This window comes from Lepus europaeus, chromosome 16 (genome assembly GCF_033115175.1).
Source record: "Lepus europaeus isolate LE1 chromosome 16, mLepTim1.pri, whole genome shotgun sequence".
NCBI lineage: Eukaryota > Metazoa > Chordata > Mammalia > Lagomorpha > Leporidae > Lepus > Lepus europaeus.
The window spans coordinates 49,016,602-49,039,834 of record NC_084842.1 but is presented as its reverse complement, the minus strand read 5'-3'; the positions used below and the strand labels follow the sequence as shown (position 1 = coordinate 49,039,834).

The following is a 23,233-nucleotide window of genomic DNA, read 5'->3' as shown; positions in this document are numbered from 1 at the left end:
TGAGAGAAATGCGCAGGAGAGCAGGGGCTTTATTTAGCAGAGAAAGGGAAGTCTAGAAGCTAAGTTAGGTCCATACCAAGCAGAGAGCAGGCCAGGAGCGGGCCGCGTGGAGCAAGCGTTCAGGAAGGAAAACAAGGAGCCGATGGCCCGAAGCCCACGCACCTGCGGGGCAACAAGACCAACAAGGCCAACAAGGGAAGGGCCCACCGTGTTCCAGGCCTCTTAGTCCTGTTACCGGAGAAATTGCAGAGTTCTTGTCTTCGAAAGAATTCAGGCGTGAGACAGAGAGTAGCGGGAGGTAAAATAGCAAGGTTTATTAGGGAAGGGACATCTGTAAGGACGGATGGGCAACTCTCCAGACAGAGCCTGAGAGACTGGGGAGGAGGAAGGAGGGAGGTTCCATGTTGAGTGGAGAGATTACACCTGACCAGGACAGGCGGGCGGCTCAGCAAAGATGCAGAGAGCTGAGCGTACAGTCCAGTTGAGGCTGGGGGTTTTTAAGGAGATGGGTCTTGCTTCCCCACCTCTGCTCCTCTTGGAACAAAGGGCTTTTTGGATGTAAATAGAAAAACTTCTCTTGAAGGTCTGAAACAAAGGACTTTATGGATGCAAATGTTATCAGACAGGAGGAAGGGAGCAGGGTGTTTGAGATGCAGATACTAGGCTGCACCTGGGGGATTGTGGAAGTTTGTCAGGCAGAAGGGGTGGGGACCTCCACCTGGCAGGTTATCAGGTAGAAGGGGGCAGGGCAGGATTCAAGGGCCAGGCTGCCCCTGAAACATTATTGGGATGACTTTGAGATGCAGATGCATATGCTGGACATAGATGTCTTCTCTTTAGGCCTGTTACACACACATAAGCTCATAACTGACTTCCTACCTAACAGTCCCTCCCAAAGGGGAGTGGTTCCGTAGTCTGATTGCAGGTGGGCATACAGGTGGGGTCAGGTAGGGGCATGAGATCACACAGCCGCTCGGTAAAGGCGTGGTCTCCAGCTTACAAATCTGGTTGATTTTAACCTGTCTGCCTGCCTACATCACCAGCGCCTCAGGCCAGAGTGGAGTAGAACCAGCATGCTCAGGATATGACAGTTTGTGCAAGTTACCATTGGTGTCCTGTGGCTTGTTCATTGTAGCACAGGGAAAATCCCAGCTGCCCCAGGAGGTCACCTTGACAAGAACATGTGCAGTCTCAGCAGGTGTCCTGGCACCCAGTAGGCATGTGGATCACCTTCATTCGTTTTCTTCCCTGCCTCCTTTCTTTGCAAGGCTTTTCCTAAGGTCACCTACGATTGGGTCATTTCCTGGCCCATAGGAGATACTTTTGAAAGGATTTATTTATTTCCACTTTGTTTGAAAGGCAGAGAGAGAAACCAAGAACCATCTTCGGTCTGCTGGTTCACTTCCCAAATGCCTACAACAGCCAAGGCTGGGCCAGGCTGAAGCCAGAAGTCTGGAATTCCAACTGGGTCTCCCCCACGAGTGGCAGGGACTCACGTACTTGAGCCGTCATTTGCTGCCTCCCGGGTAGTGCAATATCAGGAAGCTGAATTCGAAGTAGAGTAGCCAGGACTTGAACTAGGCACTCTGATATGAGATGCAGGTATCCAAGCAGTGACTTACTGACTGCCCAGTATGGGAGGTACTTGATCAATAACGGCTCAAGGAAGAAACCAATAATAAATATCGCTTCCTATTAAATCAAGGAATTCAAGCCCAGATAGGCTCAGTAACTCGGCACAGGCACACAGCACAGCCAAAGTCAATGTCACAGATGGAGACTGCAGAACAGCGCTGAGCTGATTCCCTCGTCTTCGTCCTGAAGCTGCAATATTTTCAAAGTGGAAAAAAAGGAAACACCCCAAAGCCGACCGAGAGTGAACTCCTGACTACAGGCTTCTTTTGATTAAAGCGGAAACCTCGCTTCTGTGATATGTGGATTTCAGAAGATTAAATTCATGTTTGATTACAAACCCCAGAATAAAAGGAAAATAAATATGTTCATGAAGACGAGGAATTCCCAGAGGCAGGAGGAGAACAAATCATGAGTCAATACTCTCATGACTGCTGTCTCTTAGAGCCGAGGGGAGAGATCAGTGGGGTGGCTCCCCATCTCCTCAAAGGCCCACTCTGCCACGCACGGCGTGCACACCCCCTGCTCTGCCAGGATCCAGCACGTTGTGCTGGCCCTCCCCCTCAAACATCAGACTGCCTGCCCTCAACACCCCCTGAGTTTACGGCCCCCTCCCCTTCTTAACCTTTGGGGGAAAATACTCATCAATCTCTAAAGCCCCATTGAAGTGCAGAAATCCCTTCTAAGTCCTTTCCTAGCTCCCTGGTGGGAAATGATTGTTCCCTCTGCAGTCCCTGAGTGCTTGATAGTTTTTGTGTTCCATTCATCAACGTTGGCTTTATATCAAGATGACATTTATTTACGAACGTGCCAGACTTACCCTCTGCATCTGTAAACAACCTCTCAGTCCCCTACCTCAGCACGCTGACTTCAGAAGGAGATTCAAGGAATGTGCGTTGACAGAGACCTATTCAAAGGCCCCAAATCGAGGCCCAGCTGAACCAGGTGTGGCACAGTCATGAAGCATGGTTTTATGCAGTCCTTAAAAATATTAGGTGTGTAAACAATACCAAGGAGGGCTGGCACTGTGGCATAGTGGGTAAAACGCTGCCTGCAGTGCCGGCATCCGATATGGGCACCGGGTCGAGTCCTGGCTGCTCCACTTCTGATCTCGCTCTCTGCCGTGGCCTGGGGAAGCAGTGGAAGATGGCCCAAGTGCCTGGGCCCCTGCACCCACATGGGAGACCTGGAAGAAGCTCCTGGCTCCTGGCTTCAGACTGGCACAGCTCTGGCCATTGCAGCCAATTGGGGAATGAACCAGCAGATGGAAGACCTCTCTCTCTCTCTCTCTCTCTCTCTCTCTCTCTCTGCCTCTCCTTCTATCTCTGTGTAACTCTGACTTTCAAATAAATAAATAAATATTTTTTTAAAAAAATAAAGAATAAACAATACCAAGGAATTGTGTAGCTATTATTTGTTGCATTTCCGCTGCCCAGGCGAGGTCATGGCTGTTCACTGAACATTCCATCTGCTGTTGCTAACTTGCCTATTCCCTCACAGTGAGTAACTCAGGACCAGGTTTCAGCCAATGGAATGCAGCTCGGCTGAGGCAATGAAAGGCCCAGTGTGACTCTCTAGGCTTTCTCCTTTAGCTTTGGTGCCTGAGCCGGCCAGAGGGGCCAGAGGGTGGCTATGGGCGGCTACACGTGGAGCAGAGGCCAGGTGGCTATGTGTCCAAAGGGAGAACTAAGCCCCTGGGATGTTAGTGAATGAAACACAAAGCAGGGATGTTCACAGCTCCTGGCTAGGCTTTTGTGACAATTAAATGATCTTATAGTGCATGAGGATGCTTAGAATAAACTCATGGAAAATTGAATTAAAAGATAACTTTCTTTTGGTGCAAAAAAAGTCCTGAAATCCATGCATCTGAAAAGTTTCCAATAAGCTCTTATGAAAAATTACACATGCCTTTTAAATTTTTTTTTTTTTTGCAAAAGATAAACTTATCTTTAAATTCCCTGTTCCATAGCCTTTTCTAAATTACTTTCCTATAGGTGCAGTTCTTAACACGGTGTTTGGCATACAGTCGGAACTTCATAAATGCTAGTCCCATCTTCCCTTCTATTCCTCCACGTGGTGAATTTAAAACTGTCCATGACTAAGTCCAGCTACCCAGCAGAGGGGGATGCAGGACATAAGTGTTGTGATGGAGATTCAGAAAATGTCTACCACGTGTGCACTTGTTCTAAGTGAGAGCCGCCTTGGCTGGCGTGCAGGAAGCCCTGCCTGGGTGCAGAGCTTGCTGGGCCTCTTTGACGTCATAAAAGCCATCCCTGGGTGGGGCAAAGTGTGAGGGAGACAAGAGGAATATCTGGGTCCACCATGACAGCCAGAGCAGAGGTCTGGAGGCTGTGGGAGGGAATGAAAGGTCGGAAAAGGGGGCGGAGGAGGTTTCAGAGCAAGAAAAATGTCATGTTTAATCCCATTTGTCCTATGGGAGTTTTCCAAAGCCAGACAAAGGAAATCAGCACTAATGCCTGGTTTCCCACGCAGCCAGTCCAGGACAGTCTTTCTGTTCTTTTTTTTTCAGCCCTGCACACACTTGGCTGCACAGATTTTAAGAAGGACAATGGTTGTTTTACTAGTGCTAATGGGGGGTGATGGGCGAATCATAATCTTATAACCAGAATGGTTCACTTGTTTGTGTGCGCTGCTGTTGAAAGCGAAGGCTCTTTGAGAGGTGCTCGTCACCCACACCCTGCACAACAGGACTGCCTTGTGCATTCACAAGGGGCTGCCCTGGAGCTGTGCGTTCCCTGGAAAGCAGTTTCTTTGCCAATCTCAAATATTGTTATGCTTGGTTATGCAGTTGAAGGAGCGATGGGGGTGGGAGGTTGGCCGCTGTGCTTGGTGTTTTTCTTTTGGGGCTCCCAAACTGCTTCAGAACCCCTGCTGAGAAAGACCCCAAGGGAAAAGAAGCACCTATTCTGGATTTTTATTCTTAGAAGCCCCTGGTCCAGAGCTGGGGCCTTCATGCATCCTAGATGCTGCTTTTTTTTTTTTTTTTAAAGATTTTTTTATTTTATTTGAAAGACAGAGGCAGAGAGAGAGAGAGAGAGAGAGGTCTTCCATCCGCTGGTTCACTGCTCAAATGGTCACAACAGCCAGAGCCAAGCCAATCCGAAGTCAGGGGCCAGGAGCTTTTTCTGGGTTCCCACGCAGGTGCAGGAGCCCAAGGACTTGGGCCATCTTCCCCTGCTTTCCCAGGCCATAGCTGGATCAGAGAGTGGAGCAGAAGTGGAACAGCCAGGACTCAAACCAGCGCCCAGATGGGATGCCGGCACTGCATGCAGCAGCTTTACCCACTTCACCCCAGCACCGGCCCCCCAGCTGTTGATTTTTAAACTTATTTGAGGAAGAATATTTAAAGAACTTTAAAATAATGTAAATCTCATTGGAAAAGTGAAACTAAGTAAATACCATTAGGAGAGTAAGGTAATGAAGGCAGAACATAAAAATTTTGTCCCATTATCTTTGTAAAATAGCTGAAAATGATTGTGAGGAAAGATTCATGGGTCTAGAGCCTTGTGTAGAAGTGTTGATGTTGAGTGGCCGAGAACAATCTAAAAATCCTGACCATCTGGACAGGCAAGCAGTGGAGACCTGGCCCAGCACATTCCTTGCGCCCCATCTCCTGGGATCCTACAGCACTGAAGGCAAGGAAGCTGGTGAGCCCTCCCTCTTGTGGTTGTCCCCATTTCACAAGTAGGAACAATGAGATTCACCAAGGTGAAGAATGGAGGCGAACAGCTAGTAAAATCTATGGCTTCATACCTATTTTTTGGTTTCACCAAACGAAAATAGAAATTTACTAACATTAAAAACAAAATGCTGGGCCCAGCGCTGTGGCACAGAGGATTAAAAATCCATGGCCTGCAGTGCCAGCATCCCATATGGGTGCCAGTTGTGTCCTGGCTGCTCTACTTCCAATCTGGCTCCCTGCTGATGGGCTGGGAAAGCAGTGGAAGATGGCCCAAATGCTTGGGCTCCTGCCCCCACATGGGAGACCTGGAAGAAGCTCTTGGCTCCTGGCTTTGGCCTGGCCCAGCACTGGGCCATCAAGGGTGTGAACCAATAGATGGAAGATCTCTCTCTAACTCTGAGTTTCAAATAATTAAGTACATATTTTAAAAAGAAGTAGGAGGGCCAGCATCCCATATGGGCACCAGTTCGAGACTCAGCTGCTCCACTTCCGATCTCGCTCTCTGCTGTAGCCTGGGAAAGCAGTAGAAGATGGCCCAAGTCCTTGGGCCCTTGCACCCGTGTGGGAGACCCAGAGGAAGCTTCTGGCTCCTGGCTTCAGACTGGCACAGCTCTGGCCGTTGCAGCCAATTGGGGAGTGAACCAGCAGATGGAAGACCTCTCTCTCTCTCTCTATCTCTTGCTCTCTCTCTTGCTCTCACTCTCCCTCTTTGCCTCTCCTTCTCTCTTTGTGTAACTCTTTCAAATAAATAAATAAATCTTTTTTAAAAAAAAAAAAAAGGAAGAGGAGGAGGAGGAAAAAGGATGAGGAAGGAGGTGCTCAAATTATTATGATGAACATGGTTCTATCACAGCAGATCTTGGGGGGAGGATAGATGAACTATATGGCAGGAGTTCTAACCTTTGGCACCATTCCCTTGAGTCAGGGGACCGATTTTGCCCATAGCACAGTCTTAGACCACACAACAAGGGGCTACAGATACCAGCATTGTCCCCATGAGATAATAATGGAGCTGAAAGTTCCTTTTGCCTGATATTGTTACCATACGTCTTCTGTGTAGATACACAAATACGTACCATTGTGTGACAACTGCCTGCAGGATTCAGTACCTAGAAGCAACAGGCTGTCCTTGCCAGCCACATTTGTGGACGTGCACGCCACGATGTTTGCACACTGATGAAATCACCCCACAGAGAGTATCTCACAACGTGGCCCTGGCAGCAGGTTGACTGGAGAGGTAAGGCAGTGGTCAGTGTGACCCAATACCCTTGGGAGCCACAGAAATGATTGTCCTCGTTTTCCATGAAATGTTTGCTTGGTTTGTAATTAAAGTGACAGGGCCCACTTTCCCTCCGAAGCACGAAGTACCACACTGTGGAGTTGTCTCACCTCCTCCGACTGAAGACAAGGAAAGAAGTGATTTCAAGAACATCGTATCCTTTCAAAGCAGGAATAAAATCTGCCCCTGCAGGTGACCGTCTATAATAGTTTCAGCTGATGCAGAAATCGATTTGTTTTTTTTTTGACAGGCAGAGTGGATAGTGAGAGAGAGAGACAGACAGAAAGGTCTTCCTTTGCCATTGGTTAACCCTTCAATGGCCGCTGTGGCCGGCGCATCTCACTGATCTGAAGCCAGGAGCCAGGTGCTTCTCCTGGTCTCCCATGCGGGTGCAGGGCCCAAGGACTTGGGCCATCCTCCACTGCCTTCCTGGGCCACAGCAGAGAGCTGGCCTGGAAGAGGAGCAACTGGGACAGAATCCGGTGCCCTGACCGGGACTAGAACCCGGTGTGCCGGCGCCGCAAGGCGGAGGATTAGCTTAGTGAGCCACGGTGCCGGCTCCAGAAATCGATTTTAAATATCAAGGCTGGTGTTTTAAAAAGCCCCTGTCTAGCAGTGACTGGTTTTCTTCCTTTTCTTTGTTCTATCCTGTCTTCCTCAAGGGGCCATAATATTACATGGAAGCTCATTTTCATCGTTTATAGTTTCTACAGAACAATTTTATTTCCACTTTGAAATAAAAAGCGGATGAATAAAAATTCACATGTAAACTTTGTAACAACCTTTCAATTGCGTTTCCATGTATGTTCTTGGATTCGCCCACTTTTTTCTCTTCAGTATTCACAGATACCCATGAACACAAGCCCTGTTTCCAGATAGTAGAAAAACCATGGATGGAGGCAGAAACTCCGAGAACTGGAGGTGTGCAGGATGCTTGGCTGGAGATTCAGACTCCTTGTATGGATTTCTTTCCTCAGTAGCATCTCCAAGCATTCACTGAACACTGACCATGGCCCGGGCTGGGGGTGGGAGATACAATGAGATACTTTTTGACTGTACCTAATCTCCCCCAGTGACTTTAAGTTACAAATGGGGGCAGGATTATTTTTATGTAACAAAACTGGGATCCCAGAGTAGCATGGAGTGGGGCTAGCCCCGAGAAGACCCAAGAAGATTGCTCTATCCTCAGTCAGTTGTTCTGTTATAGGACGTGTTTCAACAATATCTGAGCCACTGGGGAGGTGGCAGCAGCTGATAACTCATGTTGCTACACCAGAAAACTGGACATTTCCATTATGTGCTATTGTTTAGAGCTTTGAAAGCATGGGCTGAAACAAAACAAAAGAACCCAGTGAAGCACTTATTTAATGTAGGAAATTAAATATTTCATCCTTAGCTGTTTCCTGTTAGTATTGACTAAAATATTTTAATAAAAAATTTTAACATGCATTTAAAAATGTTTTAAATGCTTTAATAAAGCATTGCCCTTAAAATCCCTTGTTAATATAGATTCTTAAAAAGTGTTAACTGAAAAAAAATATTAATTGAGGGGCCAGCGCTGTGGCATAGTAGGTTATGCTGCCCCTACAATGCCAGCATCCTGTTTGGGTACCAGTTTGAGTCCTGGATTCTCCACTTCTGATCCAGCTCCCTGCTAATGCTCCTTGCAAAGCAACAAGAGATGCCCCAAGTCTTTCAGCCCCTGCACGCACAAGGGAGACCTGGATAAAGCTCCTGGCTCCTGGCTTCAGCTTGGCCCAGTCCTGGCTGTGTGGCCATTTGGGGAGTGAACAAATAAATAAATCTTTTTTTTTTTTAAAGACTATTATATTCCACATGATTTGTACTTTTATTTTAAAATGTTTAAATGTGAGCACTAGCAGTGATTGATGGTAGTTTTCATATTTTTATGTAGTAATCCCAAAACATTGAAGTAACTTCTGATGTCTAGCCTTCAGAAAAAAACAGTAGTTCACATATTAACTCTCCCCTCCTTAGGGAAATGCTACCACTTCAGAAAACAGAATCTCAGCAGTCTGAAATAAACATTTATGAAGCCATTTGGCTGTTATGTTAAGCACATTTAAGTAAGTTAAAAGCCTATTTTTAAAAAGTTATTTACTATCGTTTAATTTGAAAGGGAGAGAGAAAGAGAAAGAGAAAGGGAGAGAGAGATTGCCCATCCACTGGCTTACTCCCCAAATGCCCACAATTGTCTAGGCTGGGCCAGGACCAAGTCAGGAGCCAGGGACTCCATTCAGATCTCCCACATGGGTGGCAGAGACCCAAGTCTTGGCACCATCACCACTGCCTCCCAGGGAGTGCAATGGCAGGAAGATGGATTGGAAGTGGATTGAGGGTCTATTTTATCACTTTTAAAAATTAGAGTGTTAGATGCTGTTATCAGTTGAACCACAACTGTGTATCCACATGACAAATCTGTTGTGCATCCAAAATGATTTTTATTTATTGAAAGGCAGAGAGAAAGAGTGAGTGAGCTGTTTCCCATCTGCTGGTTCACTCCCCACATATCTGCAACAAGCAGGACTGGACCAGGCTGAAGCCAGGAGCCAGAAACTCAATCTGGGTGACAGAGGCCCAGGTACTTGAGCCATTACCCGCTGCTTCCCAGGGTATATATTAGCAGGAAGCTGGAATCCGAAGTACAGCTGGGACTCGAACTCGGGCACTCTGATAGGAGAAGCAGGGAGCCAAGTGGCAGCTTACCTGCTATGCCAATGGCGCCTGCCTTGTTCTGATTTCTACAGGATTTTCTGCCTAACCTCCCCTTCTCTTAGAACCTCAAACTTCCTGGAGCTGCCTTGCTATGTTCTGACCCAACTCAACCCCGCTGTGCCCGAACCAGAATTGATTGGCCTAAGAGAGAACACCTGGAATTAGAATCAATGCGTTCCAGGGCTGGCATTGTTGCATAGCAGGTAAGGCCACTGCCTGCAATGCTGGCATCCCATATGAGCACCGGATCATGTTCCAGCTGCTCTGCTTCCCATCCAGCTCTCTACCAATGGCCTAGGGAAGCAGTAGAGGATGGTTCAGACGCTGGGGCCCCTGAACCTGCGTGGGAGACCCAGAGGAAGCTCCTGGCTCCTGGCTTCGGATGGGCACAACCCCAGCAGTTGTGCTCCCACTATTGTGGCCATCTGGGGAGTGAACCAGCAGATGGAAGACCTCTCTGCCTCTCTGTAACTCTGCTTTTTAAATAAATAGATAAATCTTTTAAAAAAATGAAAGTTATGCATATGTTTCAGGATATTTGTGGCATGATACTTTAAAATTAGAGTGAAATGATAGCAGATACTTCTCTTATGCTTATTATGCTCTATGCGTCATTCTTTTTTTTTTATTTATTTATTTTTTATTATTTTTTTTTGACAGGCAGAGTGGACAGTGAGACAGAGAGACAGAGAGAAAGGCCTTCCTTTTACCGTTGGTTCACCCTCCAATGGCCGCCGCGGTAGCGCGCTGCGGCCGGCGCACCGCGCTGTTCCGATGGCAGGAGCCAGGTGCTTCTCCTGGTCTCCCATGGGGTGCAGGACCCAAGAACTTGGGCCATCCTCCACTGCACTCCCTGGCCACAGCAGAGAGCTGGCCTGGAAGAGGGGCAACCGCGACAGGATCGGTGCCCCGACCGGGACTAGAACCCGGTGTGCCGGCGCCGCAAGGCGGAGGATTAGCCTGTTGAGCCACGGCGCCGGCCTATGCGTCATTCTAAAACACCTGAATCAACTTGTTTAATACTTATAACAACCTGTGTCAAGGCAGTTGCTGTCACTGCATTTTGTTAAAGAAAATGTAGCAAAGAAAGGCTGAGTAACTGGTCCAAGCTCACACAGGTCGTGGGATGGGGATTGGAGGTAGAATCAGGATTCAAACCCAGGAATCCTGGCTGCAGCATCCTTGATATTAGTATCCATGGAAATTATAATCATAATAATTAGTATTATTATTTTGTGACCACAGAATATGATGCTTCATGGCAATGCTTCCTGAGCTTCTGGGATCACTTCATGGGCTGTTCTAGACCTCCAGTATGTACCCCCAATGGTTCAAGTATTTATTTGTCCAACCACCATTATCTGGGGGTCATTGTTACAGCTTAAGCTGTGAGAAAATTTACAGAATTCTGTAAAAAGTTCTTACATATAGTAAACATCTAATACATGCTCAATGAATAAATAAGTGAACAACTAGATATAATATTACATGTATAACAAGGATCTGAAACTTCATGGGCTATTTCTGGGTAGTCGAGATTCCAATGGTTTCCATTTATGTTTTCAAGTTTTTAATCAAGAACATGTATACCTTTTTAAAAAAATCAGGAAAAACAATTTTCAAGCAAATGAGACATTCACATGCAATAGTGTTTAATTTCTGTGCATTACGTCCCAACGTGAGGAAATATTTCAGTGTGTGAGTCCCCAGTGTAAAGTTTAATTTAGATTCTCAGTGAACACTTGTCGTGATATTTGTGAATAGCATATTCTGCTTGTATAAGATCCTGTCATTCTTGATGGAAAATAAATACAATTACAAAACACCAACTCGTGCTGAATGAAACTCAGAATGCTGGAGTTAGGAAAAACACAACCCTGGTGGTGTGCATAATCATATTCATCACCTGTACCCGCATAGTAGTTTGAAACTAATTTTTTTCTATGTGTTTTTTGCTTCTTTCAATGTAAGCAAGTGCTTCATTCCCATAGGAAGCGGGAGGAATCCACTGCAGTTCTGGGCTTTCGTTTCAAGAAGATGAATGTCTGAAGGACTATAGCAAATCTGGTGTTTGGTCTTCCCCAAACCCAGAAGGCCAATCTCCCATCTGCATGACGGAATCAAGAATAGGGTGTTGGAAGGCCGAGGCCTCTCTGGCACTACCGCGGGCCACAGTGTGCTGCTGGGGTGGTGTTCTGCCTGGAGCATGAGCAGTAGAGCCAGCTCGCCTTTGTGGATGCATCCTGATACCCCAGCAGTGATGCAAAGCAGCAGAAAGCCTTAGGCTTGGCACAGAAATTCATTTGTTTACCCAAACACCCAGCGATACCTGATTTCTTCCATACCTAATTTTGAGCTGTATGATTCAAACTTACTACTCAAACTGGTTTTTCTCTGCATGTTGATCTTGATGTCTTGTAGTTGTAGGGATCTGTTTTTATTTCTCCTTGTTATTATCTTTTTATGTATCTTTCTTAGAACCCACTATTTTCTGACACATTGTGAGGTTGTTCAAAATCACCTCATCAATTTTTCACATATTTATTATTTCCAGGAAGGGTAGTTGGTTAGATTGATTTAAAACCAGTTTATTTCCTTTTTTTTTTTTTTTTTTCATTTCATTTGAAAAGCAAAGGGACAGAAAGAGATCTTCCATCCACTGCTTCACTCCCCAAATGCCCACAAAAAGTGAGGGTGGGGCCAGACTGAAGCCAAGAACCCAGAATTGAACCCAGGTCTCCCACATGAGTGGCAGGGATCCAAGGACGTGAACCACCACCTGCTGTCTTCCAGGGTGTGCATTTGCAGGAATCTGAATCAGTAGCAGAGTAGCCAAGACTGAAACCAGGCACTCTGATGTGGGCTGTGGCCATCCCAAGCGGCAACTTCATTGCTATGCCAAATGCCTGATTTTTATTCTTCTTAAGTGTTCAAAATACATACATACACACACACACAGAACTCACACAGAGGAAGACACTTTAACAAGTTCATGGAAATTTGAGCTAAAAGTTATTTATTTTGGTGTAAAATTTTTTTAAATCCATGCAGTTCTTTTTTTTTTAAAGATTTATCTATTTTACTTGAAAGTCAGGAGTTGCACAGAGAGGAGAGGCAGAGAGAAAGAGGGAGGTCTTCCATTCACTCGTTCACTCCCCAACTGGCCACAACGGCTGGAGCTGTGCTGATCTGAAGCCAGGAGCCAAGAGCTTCCTCCGGGTCTCCCACGCGGGTGCAGGTGCCCAAGGACTTGGGCGATCTTCTACTGCCTTCCCAGGCCACAGCAGAGAACTTGATGGGAAGTGGAGCAGCCAGGTCTCGAACTGGTGCCTACATGGGATGCTGGCGCTTCAGGCCAGGGCGCGTTAACCCACTGAGCCACAGCACCGGCCCCATGCAATTCTTTTAAAATAAGAATTTTCACAAACTTTTTGAAGGCTCCAGATGTGTGTGTGTGTGCATATACACAGATGCACACTTCACAAAGAGGTTCCACTAATGAGAAGAGACTTGGGAGAAGGAATCAGAAACCAAGTCCTCCAGTTTGCAGCTGATTCTGCTGATAGACGGCAGAGTAGACCAACAATGAACAGCGAGCAATGGAAAAGGCTTTAAGACTTTTGTGATTTTATCAGCAGATAGTAAGTGTAATTTTAATGTAGACGAACTAATAATTAATTGGGGAGCAAAGAGGCCAGTCCAGTGATGTGTCTGGGCAGAAAATAATCCTCTAGCACGCAGATCAAGAAAAAGATTTAGGACTTATTCTTGAAAAATCATTAAAACTCTCAGTCTAGGGCATAGTTCTGGGAACTAAGACAAATACAGAGTTAGCAAAGAGAATGCAGAGAAATTTGGAGGAGGCACCTGTTATTTTGAAGAAGGTTGTTTGATCTGGTCAGGAATATCATCATGGTAACTGCTGTTATCCAAGAAAGTGATAGAAGAATGATGAAATTCAAGAAACAAATTTATACACTTACACGAGGGCACGCAAACACCAATGCCTTTTAGAACCAAGCAGCTAGGTGAATGGGTGAAACTGTTATGGTGAGACTTTCAGGAATGCTGGGAACTCAGATGGAGGGTGCTCCAAGGTTTTCAGATTCACACACACACACACACACACTCACACACTGTACTGACCAAACAAATCACATCTGCCTGCTCCACTCAACGCTGGACACCACCCATGGCGACCACCTGACTCAGAAGGCTGTGTTTTGTGCCTCTCTTCTGCCTCTTCTCTAATCTGAGAATCCCTGCCAGACCAGGCTGGCGCTTATTCAGTCTTGTATCTTGTCTGCAGCTTGCTTTGCCCAGTGGTTATGGGTTGAACACGTGGCAAATGGAAGAGTTCTGTGCCCACCCAGCAGAACGGGGAGACAGCCGATCGCTGTGCTGGTGCTCTACGGCCACTGTGTCTAAAAGAGCTCGTGTGTGGGCCCCGGATGCCGGTTCTGTGCTTGACTCAGCTCCGCTGTACCTGATTTGCATGCAGTGTGTGGATTATTTCTGTCTGTGGTATGTGTAGATCTGCGTTTTTTTTCTCTCTTGTCTGTTCCTCCCACCGGCCTTGGCCTTTCTTCCTCTAAGATCTCTCTTGTCCCTTGTTTAGCATTCCAGGAAGGAATTTCTCAGTTGGCTTTTCCTTTTCTGTCCTCTCATCCTGGTTGGTTTTGCTTTTTATTCTCCTTTTCTTCATTATACCTATGCTGCAAAAGAGGGACGGCGACAACAGTCTCAATGAATTATCTCTTTGGGATTTGTGATAAGCTGGTGACACATCTGACATCCCACTTGCTCAAATGGCACAATCTTTTTCCGGTACACAATATTTCTAGATTAAATAAGTACTTAAAATCTAAGTACTTTAGGTTGAACTTAAGGTTTATTAAAATTTTGCACTATTATATCTACAGAGTCTCTCTCTCTATATATATATACATATATATATACATAAATTATAAAGCATAAGTATGAAAAGAAAAGCCATGAATCCACATCGTACCTTAAGAACTGGAACACTGGGGCTGGTGCTGTGGCATAGCGCTGCGGTGCAGTAGGCTAAGCCTCTGCCTATAGCGCCGGCATCCCATTTGGGCTCCAGTTTGTGTCCCAGCTATTCTTCTTCCGATGCAGCTCTCTGCTACGGCCTGGGAAAGCAGTGGAAGATGGCCCAAGTTCTTGGGCCCCTGCACCCTCTGGGAGACCCAGAAGAAGCTCCTGGCTCCTGGCTTTGGATTGGCCCAGCTCTGGCCGTTGTGGCCATTTGGGGAGCGAACCAGCAGATGGAAGACCGACCTCTCTCTGTCTCTGCCTCTCTGTAACTCTGCCTTTCAAATAAATAAAATAAATCTTAAAAAAAAAAGAACTAGAACATCAAAAATGCTGTTGAGTTCTGTGTATGTGGTATATTAGTTTCCAGTTAACCTGGAACAGATTACTACAAATTTTAAGCAGCTTAAGATAGTGCACATTCATTGTCTCATAGATGCTGTGGGGGCAGGAGCTCAGGCATAACTTGGCTGGGCTCTCTGCTCAGCATCCTGCGGGGTTGAAATGAAGGTGTTGGCCTGGCTTACGTTCCCTGGAGTCACTACTGGGGGAGACTCCACTTCCACGCTCTTTCAGGTTGCTATGGATATGTCACTCAGGGTGTCCTAGCTGTTTGCCGGCTGTTGGATGGAGGCTGCTCCTAGTCCTAGAGTTTGCCTGCAGTTTTCCTTCCCATGTGGCCACCTCCTTTAGAGCACAGGGGGATTTCTCTAGATCCAGTCTACTAAAATGAAGTCTTGTGTAATGTAACCTAATCCGAAGAGTGACATCCCCTCGCCTTGGCCAAATTTGTGGGTGAGAATCAAGTCACAGGTCACGTTTACACTAAACGGGAGGGCCTTACACAAAGGTCTGAAGACCAGGAGAGGACTCGTGCGTCATCTTAGCGGTCTGTCTATACTGCAAGTGCCAAAGTACATAGTGCCTTGGAATTGAGACAGAAGTTCTAATTGGGCAGATGTGTTTGGTTGAGGTTTCTTTACAAAGATTTTGTGATTATAACCAACTGAAAGTTGAGGAGGCAGGGTTTGGTCTAGTGATCAAGATGCTGAAGTTTCCTATCAGATTGACTGGGTTCAATTCCAGCTCTGTTCCTGACTGCACTTTCCTGTTCTGTAGCCCCTGGGAGGCAGGGGTGATGACTTTGTATCCATGTAGGAGACCCGGATGGAGTGCCCACTTCCTGGCTCTGGCCTGCCCCAGTCCCAGTTGTTGCAGGCATTTGGGAGGTGAACCAGTCCTCTCTGTCTCTGCCTCTCAAAAAACACAAAAATACAATAATAAAAAATAAGTGATATTGGTATTCTACTGAAATTTTACAAACAAATGATGTATTACATAGTACTGGTTATTGGAAGGAGTGACATTTTATTATCTAAGTTTTAAACCCTTACATATACTTCTACAAAGTGTTTTAGTTTAGAAAATCATAATATATAGCTGATGAGAGAAAAAACATATAAAGTAAGAAACTATTAAACCAATGTTTTTAAAACTTTCTTTTTCTAAAAATGATTTAATTATTTATTTGAAAGAGTTACAGAGGTAGAAGGAGAGAGAGAGAGAGAGAGAGAGAGAGAGAGAGAGATGTCTTCTATCTACTGGTTCACTCCCCAAATGGCCACAATGGCTGGAGCTGGGCAAATCTGAAGCCAGGAGCCTGGAGCTTCTTCTGGGTCTCCCACACAGATGCAGGGGCCCAAGCAGTTGGGCCATCTTCAACTGCTTTCCCAGGTCATAGCAGAGTTGGATCAGAAGTGGAGCAGCCAGGACTCCAACTTTCACTGATATGGGCTTTACCCACTCTGCCATAGCGCCAGTCTCTCAAACCAATTTTTAAAAGACAGCTGATTCTGTTTGGGTTAGAAAAAAAAATAATGTTTCAGAATATGATTTTTGGCCGGCGCTGTGGCTCAATAGGCTAATCCTCCGGCATACCAGGTTCTAGTCCCAGTCGGGGCACCAGATTCTGTCCCTGTCGCTCCTGTTCCTGTCCAGCTCTCTGCTGTGGCCTGGGAGTGCAGTGGAGGATGGCCCAAGTGTTTGGGCCCTGCACCCGCATGGGAGACCAGGAGAAGCACCTGGCTCCTGGCTTCAGATCAGCGTGGTGAGCTGGCCGCAGCGCGCCAGCCGCAGCGGCCGTTGGAGGGTGAACCAACGGAAAAGGAAGACCTTCCTCTCTCTCTCTCTTTCTCTCTCACTGTCCACTCTGCCAGTCAAAAAAAAAAAAAAAAAAAAAAAAAGAATATGATTTTTGTCAAAAGAAAATTAGTTTCTCCCTGTCTCCAGTAAATATAGAACTAAAAAATATCGGTTTATAATAGACACCGTTAATCAGTCAGCTCAGAGCTCCTACATGTCCACTTTTGTTCCAGCTTCCACACTTAGACTTACTGAATTGTTTTTGACAGTTCTGAAATATGCTGACTAGGAGACTAGTATCTAAAACTTAAGGAGACACCACTGTGGGGGTTCACATTCCCAGTGGTTGTTGATGGAAATGGTTAGGCCCTAAGGTCAGAACTACCCATAAGAACCGGGTACTCCCAAACTTTTCCTTGCATTTTGAGACGTTGTATCATTTTGCCAAAGACCAACTAGTCAGCATCTGATCAAATTTTGTATCTTTGGCTTAACCTAAGCGGCCAGGTCTTTAATACAGGTCTAAAGACAGATCTTTAATTCTAGAATCACACTTTGCCTTGCAAGACAATGCCATGAGAAAGTAAGGAACAGAGTTCTGGGTAAGTAGCATATTTCCACTTCCCACTCACTCACAACCTCAAGGGCATAAACTGAATGCTCATTCTCCAAAATGGACGTAGGCCTTCCTCCCTCCCTCCCTCCCTCCCTCCCTCCCTCCTTCCTTCCTTCCTTCCTTCCTTTTACTTTCTTTCTTTCCTTTCCCGTTTTCAAGGTTTTATTTAAACACAAATAAAATGTGCACCTGAGCCGCCTACTTATTTTCTTCACTGGGCAGCCTGGCATTGGGGTTGGTGACTGATGGCCAGCTGGGCGGCCCTCTCCACAATGGCTTTGCTGTTCTTGGAGGAAACATTGTGAGCAATCTCTGCACAATAAGATTTGTTGCACATCAGCAGCACCTCCAGCTCCTTGACATTGTGGACCAGGAACTTCCGGTAGCCACTGAGCAGCATGTGCTTGGTTTTCTTGTTGCTCCCGTAACCAATGTTGGGCATCAAGATCTGGCCCTTGAATCTTCTCCGCACCCTGTTGTCAATACCTCTGGGTTTCTGCCAGTTACGCTTAATCTTGACATATCGGTCAGACTGGTGGCAGATGAACTTCTTGGTCCTCTTTTTGACGGTCTTGGGCTTCACCAGGGATCCGAGGTGGCCATGATGCCTTTAAGGAAGCAGCAGACCCGAGTTAGCGTAGACTCCCAAAGACGGCCTCTCCTGCTGGGCCGGCCCTGGTGCAGAGGGTCTTCCAATCCCCAGCTACTGAGCAAGCTGGGAATGGAATGGGTGCCTCTGCAGCCTTGCTTTCCCTCCCGCTTCCGAAGCTGGCAGAAGACTGGCCACTCTCCAGACGCGACCCCGGGAGGCCTCATAGGCTTTCATTTGTTATCGCTTGCTCCTTATTTTATTTGGTTGCCCATGAACAGTTGATTTCCTGTAAGCTAAGCATATGTAGTGTGAAGTTACACTGTACTATGTTCTTTGGGAAATTAGCTCATGAAGTTCATTGTCTTTACGTAGACAATACACTGGATAAAAAAAATATAAGGAAGCTCAAGAAGGGCTTATTTAAATCAATTCACAGGGGCAGGAGTGGGGTGCAGTGGTTAAGTCATTGCTTGGGGTTCTTGAATCTCATATTGAACTGCCTGGTTACTTCTGATTCAGCACCTGTTAGTGCCCACCTTGGGAGGCAGCAGGTGGGGATGCTTCAAATATTTGGGCCACTGCCAACCACATCAGAAACCAAATGGAGTTCTGGACTCTTGGCTCCGGCTGTTGTAGGCATTTAGGGAGAGAACCAATGGACAGAAGATCTTTCTCTGTTTCTCTGCCTGCCTTCCTTCCTTCCTTCCTTCTTCTCTTTCTCTCTCTTTTTTAAAGATTTATTTATTGTATTTGAAAGGCAGAGTTATAGAGATCTCTGCCTTTCAAATAAATACACAGCTGTAAATAGTTTTTTCAAAAAAAGGATTTATTTATTTGAAAGGCAGAGCATCAGAGAGATTGGGAAGGGGGAGAGAGTAGAGGAGTGGAGAGAGAGAGAGATCTCTTCCATCCATGGGTTCATTTCCTAAATGGCCCTACAGCTGGCCTGGGCCAAGCTGAAGCCAGGAGCCAGGTGTCCTGGTCTCTCACACAGGTGGCAAGGGCCCAAGGACTTGGATCATCTTCCCGTGCCTTCCCAGGTACATTGGCAGAAAGCTGTACAGGAAGCTGAGCAGCTGGAACTTGAACTGGGGTGCCAGAACACTGGCCTCATATGACTATATCTTTTTTTTTAAAAAAGATTTATTTATTTTTTGTTACAGAAACCTGGGGTGAGGAAACTCCCTCTATTCAAACAGGCACCAGAGACAGTGGAGGATCAAGCGGTTTATTATGCCAGCGGGCTCAGCTGGAATCATTTCCTGAGAACTGAGTGACAATTCCAAGTTTTTACAACATTTACAGGTTCATCAGCATCATACCTTAGCTGGTACAGCACTGGTGGGTTTAAATTGCAGCCTGCGTGACTTAGGACCACACTTCCCATGGTCAGTGGACCTGGTACGTTTGTAGAAGAGATACCAGGGGCAGATTTATTAGGACAGATTTATGACTGGAGTCTACAGAAGCAGAACTTAGGACGTCTTCCTTCCCTAGACAAGATCGCAGCGGGCAGCTGCTTCACTAGTTAATTGGGAGCAGCCAGTTTTCAAGGTCTGTGTTGGGAGGAGGGGTTCGCTTTTCTTTCTTTGTCTCTGGTTGCAGCAGTATTTCCTCTACAATTTGAAAGAGTTACACACAGAGAGAAGGAGAGGCAGAGAGAGAGAGAGGTCTTCTATCGGCTGGTTCACTCCCCAGTTGGCTGCAATGGCTGGAGCTGCGCCGATCTGAAGCCAGGAGCCAGGAGCTTCTTCCGGGTCTCCCACGAGGGTTGCAGGGGCCCAAGGACTTAGGCCATCCTTTACTGTTTTCTCAGGCCATAGCAGAGAGCAGGATGGGAAGTAGAGCAGCCGGGACTCAACTGGTGTCCATATGGGATGCCAGCACTGCAGCTGACGGCTTTTACCCGCTACACCACAGCGCCAGTCCCTCATATGACTATATCTTAATAAACAAAAGTGATAACAAAATACTACTCAGTGGGTTAAACTGTTAGGGAATATAGATGGACCTACCCTTTTGTTCCCAGCTACTGCTACAACACTGCATGGCGCGTATGTTTCCCCTCTACTTCCCTAAACATTTATTATGCTTCTCCCATCCCATCCCTGCCACCCCTATTCACACCATTTCTCTACCACCACCTTATAGGAGATCACTTTGTTTCTGGAGTCTCTTTTCAGAGCTGTTTTATGCAAATATAAGCAAATAGGAATAGAATAACTTGCCACTTCCCCCTAATTAACAGAAAATATAGCATGCACTATTGTTTTTCACCTTGCTCCTTTTAACAAAGCATACTGCAAATCTTTCTATATCATTAAAATGAAAACTACCATTTTGCAACCTCATGAGGTTGTGTTCTGCATGTGGAAGTTCCCCCGTTAGGCTGACACTTGGGTATTTTCCCCCCATTTATAAACAATGCTACAATGAGCATCCTTGCACACATGTAATTTCTGACACATGCATACTTATTTGCAGAGTAAGTTCCCATAAGAGGGACTGCTGCCTCAGAGGGTAATTGCATTTGTAATTTTGATTTGTGTCAGATTTCCTTTTGTAGATTGTACCATTTTGTACCACTGGCAACACTGTAAGAGAGTGCTTGCTAGTACTTGAATTCTTAACATCAAATACAGCAACATAACTTCTAGGAATAATGGATTCTATGAGCTTACTCCACAGTACTCAAAGAAGTCCCATTTCTATAGAACTCAGTAAGACACAGGGCACAGAACTGATGAGGATGACATTCACCTACTGTTTTGAAGCTTTACTCGGGCTCCAATTAGGGAAACCTTGTGAAGAATGTATGAGAAAGCCCTTTGACCGTGCTCTTGTGCAGGCTTATTCCCGTATTGAAATTCAAGTGTTCTGTCTCCCATACGCACATCTGCATGGTGAGAAAGGTCCTCCTGAGACTAGCACCATAACACTGACTTCATTTAGAGGTGTCTGTAGCTGCCTGGCCCAGGTTGATGGTCGAGTAGGTGGCACAGGATTTGGAATTGGATCCTGATGGCAGCCCTGCCTCTCCAGGGATGACTCTTGGTAAGTTATTTGCCACACATGAGGCTATTTTAATAATAATTAAAAAAAGGGATACTAATCCTCATGTTGCTTTTGAATGTCGTAAGATTAAAAAGAATATTTTGGAGAGTGCTTCATAAATAACTTTACCCTTTAAAAAAGATTTTATTTGAAGGACAGAATGACAGAGAGAGGGAAAGAAAGAGTGAAAGAGGTCTTCCACCTGCTGGTTTACTCCCCCCAAATGACCACCATGGTTGGGGCTGAGCCAAACCCAGGAGCCTGGAACTCCGTCCAGGTCTCCCAGGTGGGTGCAGAGGTCCAAGTACTTGGGCCATCTGCTGCTGCTTTCCCAGGTGCATTAGAAGGGATCTGTATTGGAAGCGGAGCAGCCAGGGTTTGAATTCACATTCGGACATGGAATGCCAGTGTCACAGGCAGCAGCTTAACCTGTTGTACCACAATACCAGCCCCAACTTCATTCTTTGGTCTTTCTAAAAATAGCGGAAAGTTAGGAATAAACCCCCTCCCCCCAATACTCCTAAAGAACTAAAATTATGTTAGAGCTGTCTTACTTTACTTATAGAAAAGGCCCTAAAAATCTTTTTGGTTTTATTTACATGTACTTCCAACATGCTTTGTAGTTTGGCTTCTCAGCTATATTGGAGTGGAAGTAAAGGGACCAAAGTTGTTAATTGATTGCACTAGCCAAAGCAGAAATTTATTTAAAAAATTCCCAGAGGGGCCGGTGTAGTGGTGTAATGGTGTAGTGGGTAAAGCCACCGCCTGCAGTGCCGCATCCCATATGGGTGCCAGTTCGAGTCCTGGCTGCTCCACTTCCGATCCAGCTCTCTGCTATGGCCTGGGAAAGCAGTGGAAGATGGCCCAAGTTCTTGGGCCCCTGCACCTGTGTGGGAGACCTGGAAGAAGCTCCGGGCTCCTGGCTTTGGATCGACAAGCTCCAACCATTGCGGCCACTTGGGGAGTAAACCAGAGGATGCAAGACTTCTCTCTCTCTGCCCCTGTCTCTCCGTAACTCTGCCTTTCAAATAAATAAATAAATTTTTTTAAAAATTGCTAGAAAAAAAATCATTGTCATAATCGCCATCCCCACCAACAAAGGTGCCCGGCAGGTGGGGGCAGGCACATAGATAATTGGAGCCTGTTGCATGAGGCTCCCTCTAGATCAGAGTGTGAAGAAAAAGTTAAGAAAGGACTGACTGTGGGGAAGCAGGTTAGGCCTCTGCTCCTGATGCCAGCATCCCATCTCAGAGTGCCAGTTTGGTTGGAGTCCTGGCTGCTCCACTTCAGATCCAGCTTCCCGTTAATGCACCTGGGAAGGCAGTACTTGGGTCCCTGCCACCCACACCGGAGACCAGAATGGAGTTCCTGGCTCTTGACTTCAGCCTGGCCCAGCTCTGGCAGTTGCAGCAATTAGGGGAGTGAACTAGCAGATGGAAAATCTCTGTCACTCTGCCTCTCAAATAAGTGAATATTGAAAACAAAAGATTAACTGTCTGCTTGGTGTACAGAAAGCAGAGCAGTGAGCAATTCATTTTTTTAAACTTTATTTTCCCCCTCTATTTAACTAAAGTTTCTCTTTGTTAAGGATCTATTTATAAAGCAGAGTTACAGTGAGAGAGGGAGAGAGAGAGATGGAGTCTTCCATCTGCCAGTTCACTCCCCAAGTGGCTGCAATGGCAGGGCTGGGCCAGGCAGGAGCCAGGAGCCAGGAAGTCCATCCAGATCTCCTTGGTGGCAGAGGCCCAAGCACTTGGGCCATTTTTTACTTTCCCAGTCACATTAGCAGGGAGCTGGATGGAGGTGGAGCAGCTGGGACTTGAACTGATGCTCAAATGGGATGCTGGCGTCACAGGTGCCGGACCTTGACTAAAGTTTTGAGGTACCTCTGCAATATGGCATTGAGTTTTGTGAAGACTTACACTGCAAAATGTAAAATAAATTTTTGGCACTGGGAAGGGTAAATACCAGTTACCTGGAAAATTAATTTAATTAACTCAGTTCGGCATTGTGCTAAGTGCTGGATTTACTTGGAGCACTTACTTGCAGCAGTCTTCTAGGCAAAAATAAGTACCACACGTAGCACAGTCCAAATTTATGCTAACCTTTCAATGATCATTGTACCCAATTTTAATTTTAGAACTTTTGGGTTCTCCAATATATGGCTTTTTAAAGAAGACAGAAGGATAAAATTGCTGAAATGGTAATGTGAAGTTGAAATCACTGGACAGTCTGTGAATCTTACATATCTTCTTGAAATTTCAATCGTGATACTTTGGACTCAATCTCATTTGTCAATTTATAAGGTGAGTATAATTTACTTAGCTAATTTCACTAGATTATGCTATTTCAAGGCAACCAGAAATAGGAATCATAAATATGCCATTACTACTTGCTTTTCTATCTCATTCTGTAGCCTCA

General features: G+C 45.9%; 1 non-coding gene and 1 pseudogene across 1 annotated transcript; both read right to left on the bottom strand.

Annotated features, from left to right (window-relative positions):
- Positions 1–17,364: 17,364 nt before the first annotated feature.
- LOC133775080 (large ribosomal subunit protein eL32-like) lies at positions 17,365–19,145 on the bottom strand (annotated as a pseudogene).
- LOC133775512 (small nucleolar RNA SNORA7) lies at positions 17,840–17,978 on the bottom strand. The gene has a single exon (XR_009868255.1). It is a non-coding gene; the product is annotated as a small nucleolar RNA SNORA7 (small nucleolar RNA).
- Positions 19,146–23,233: the final 4,088 nt, after the last annotated feature.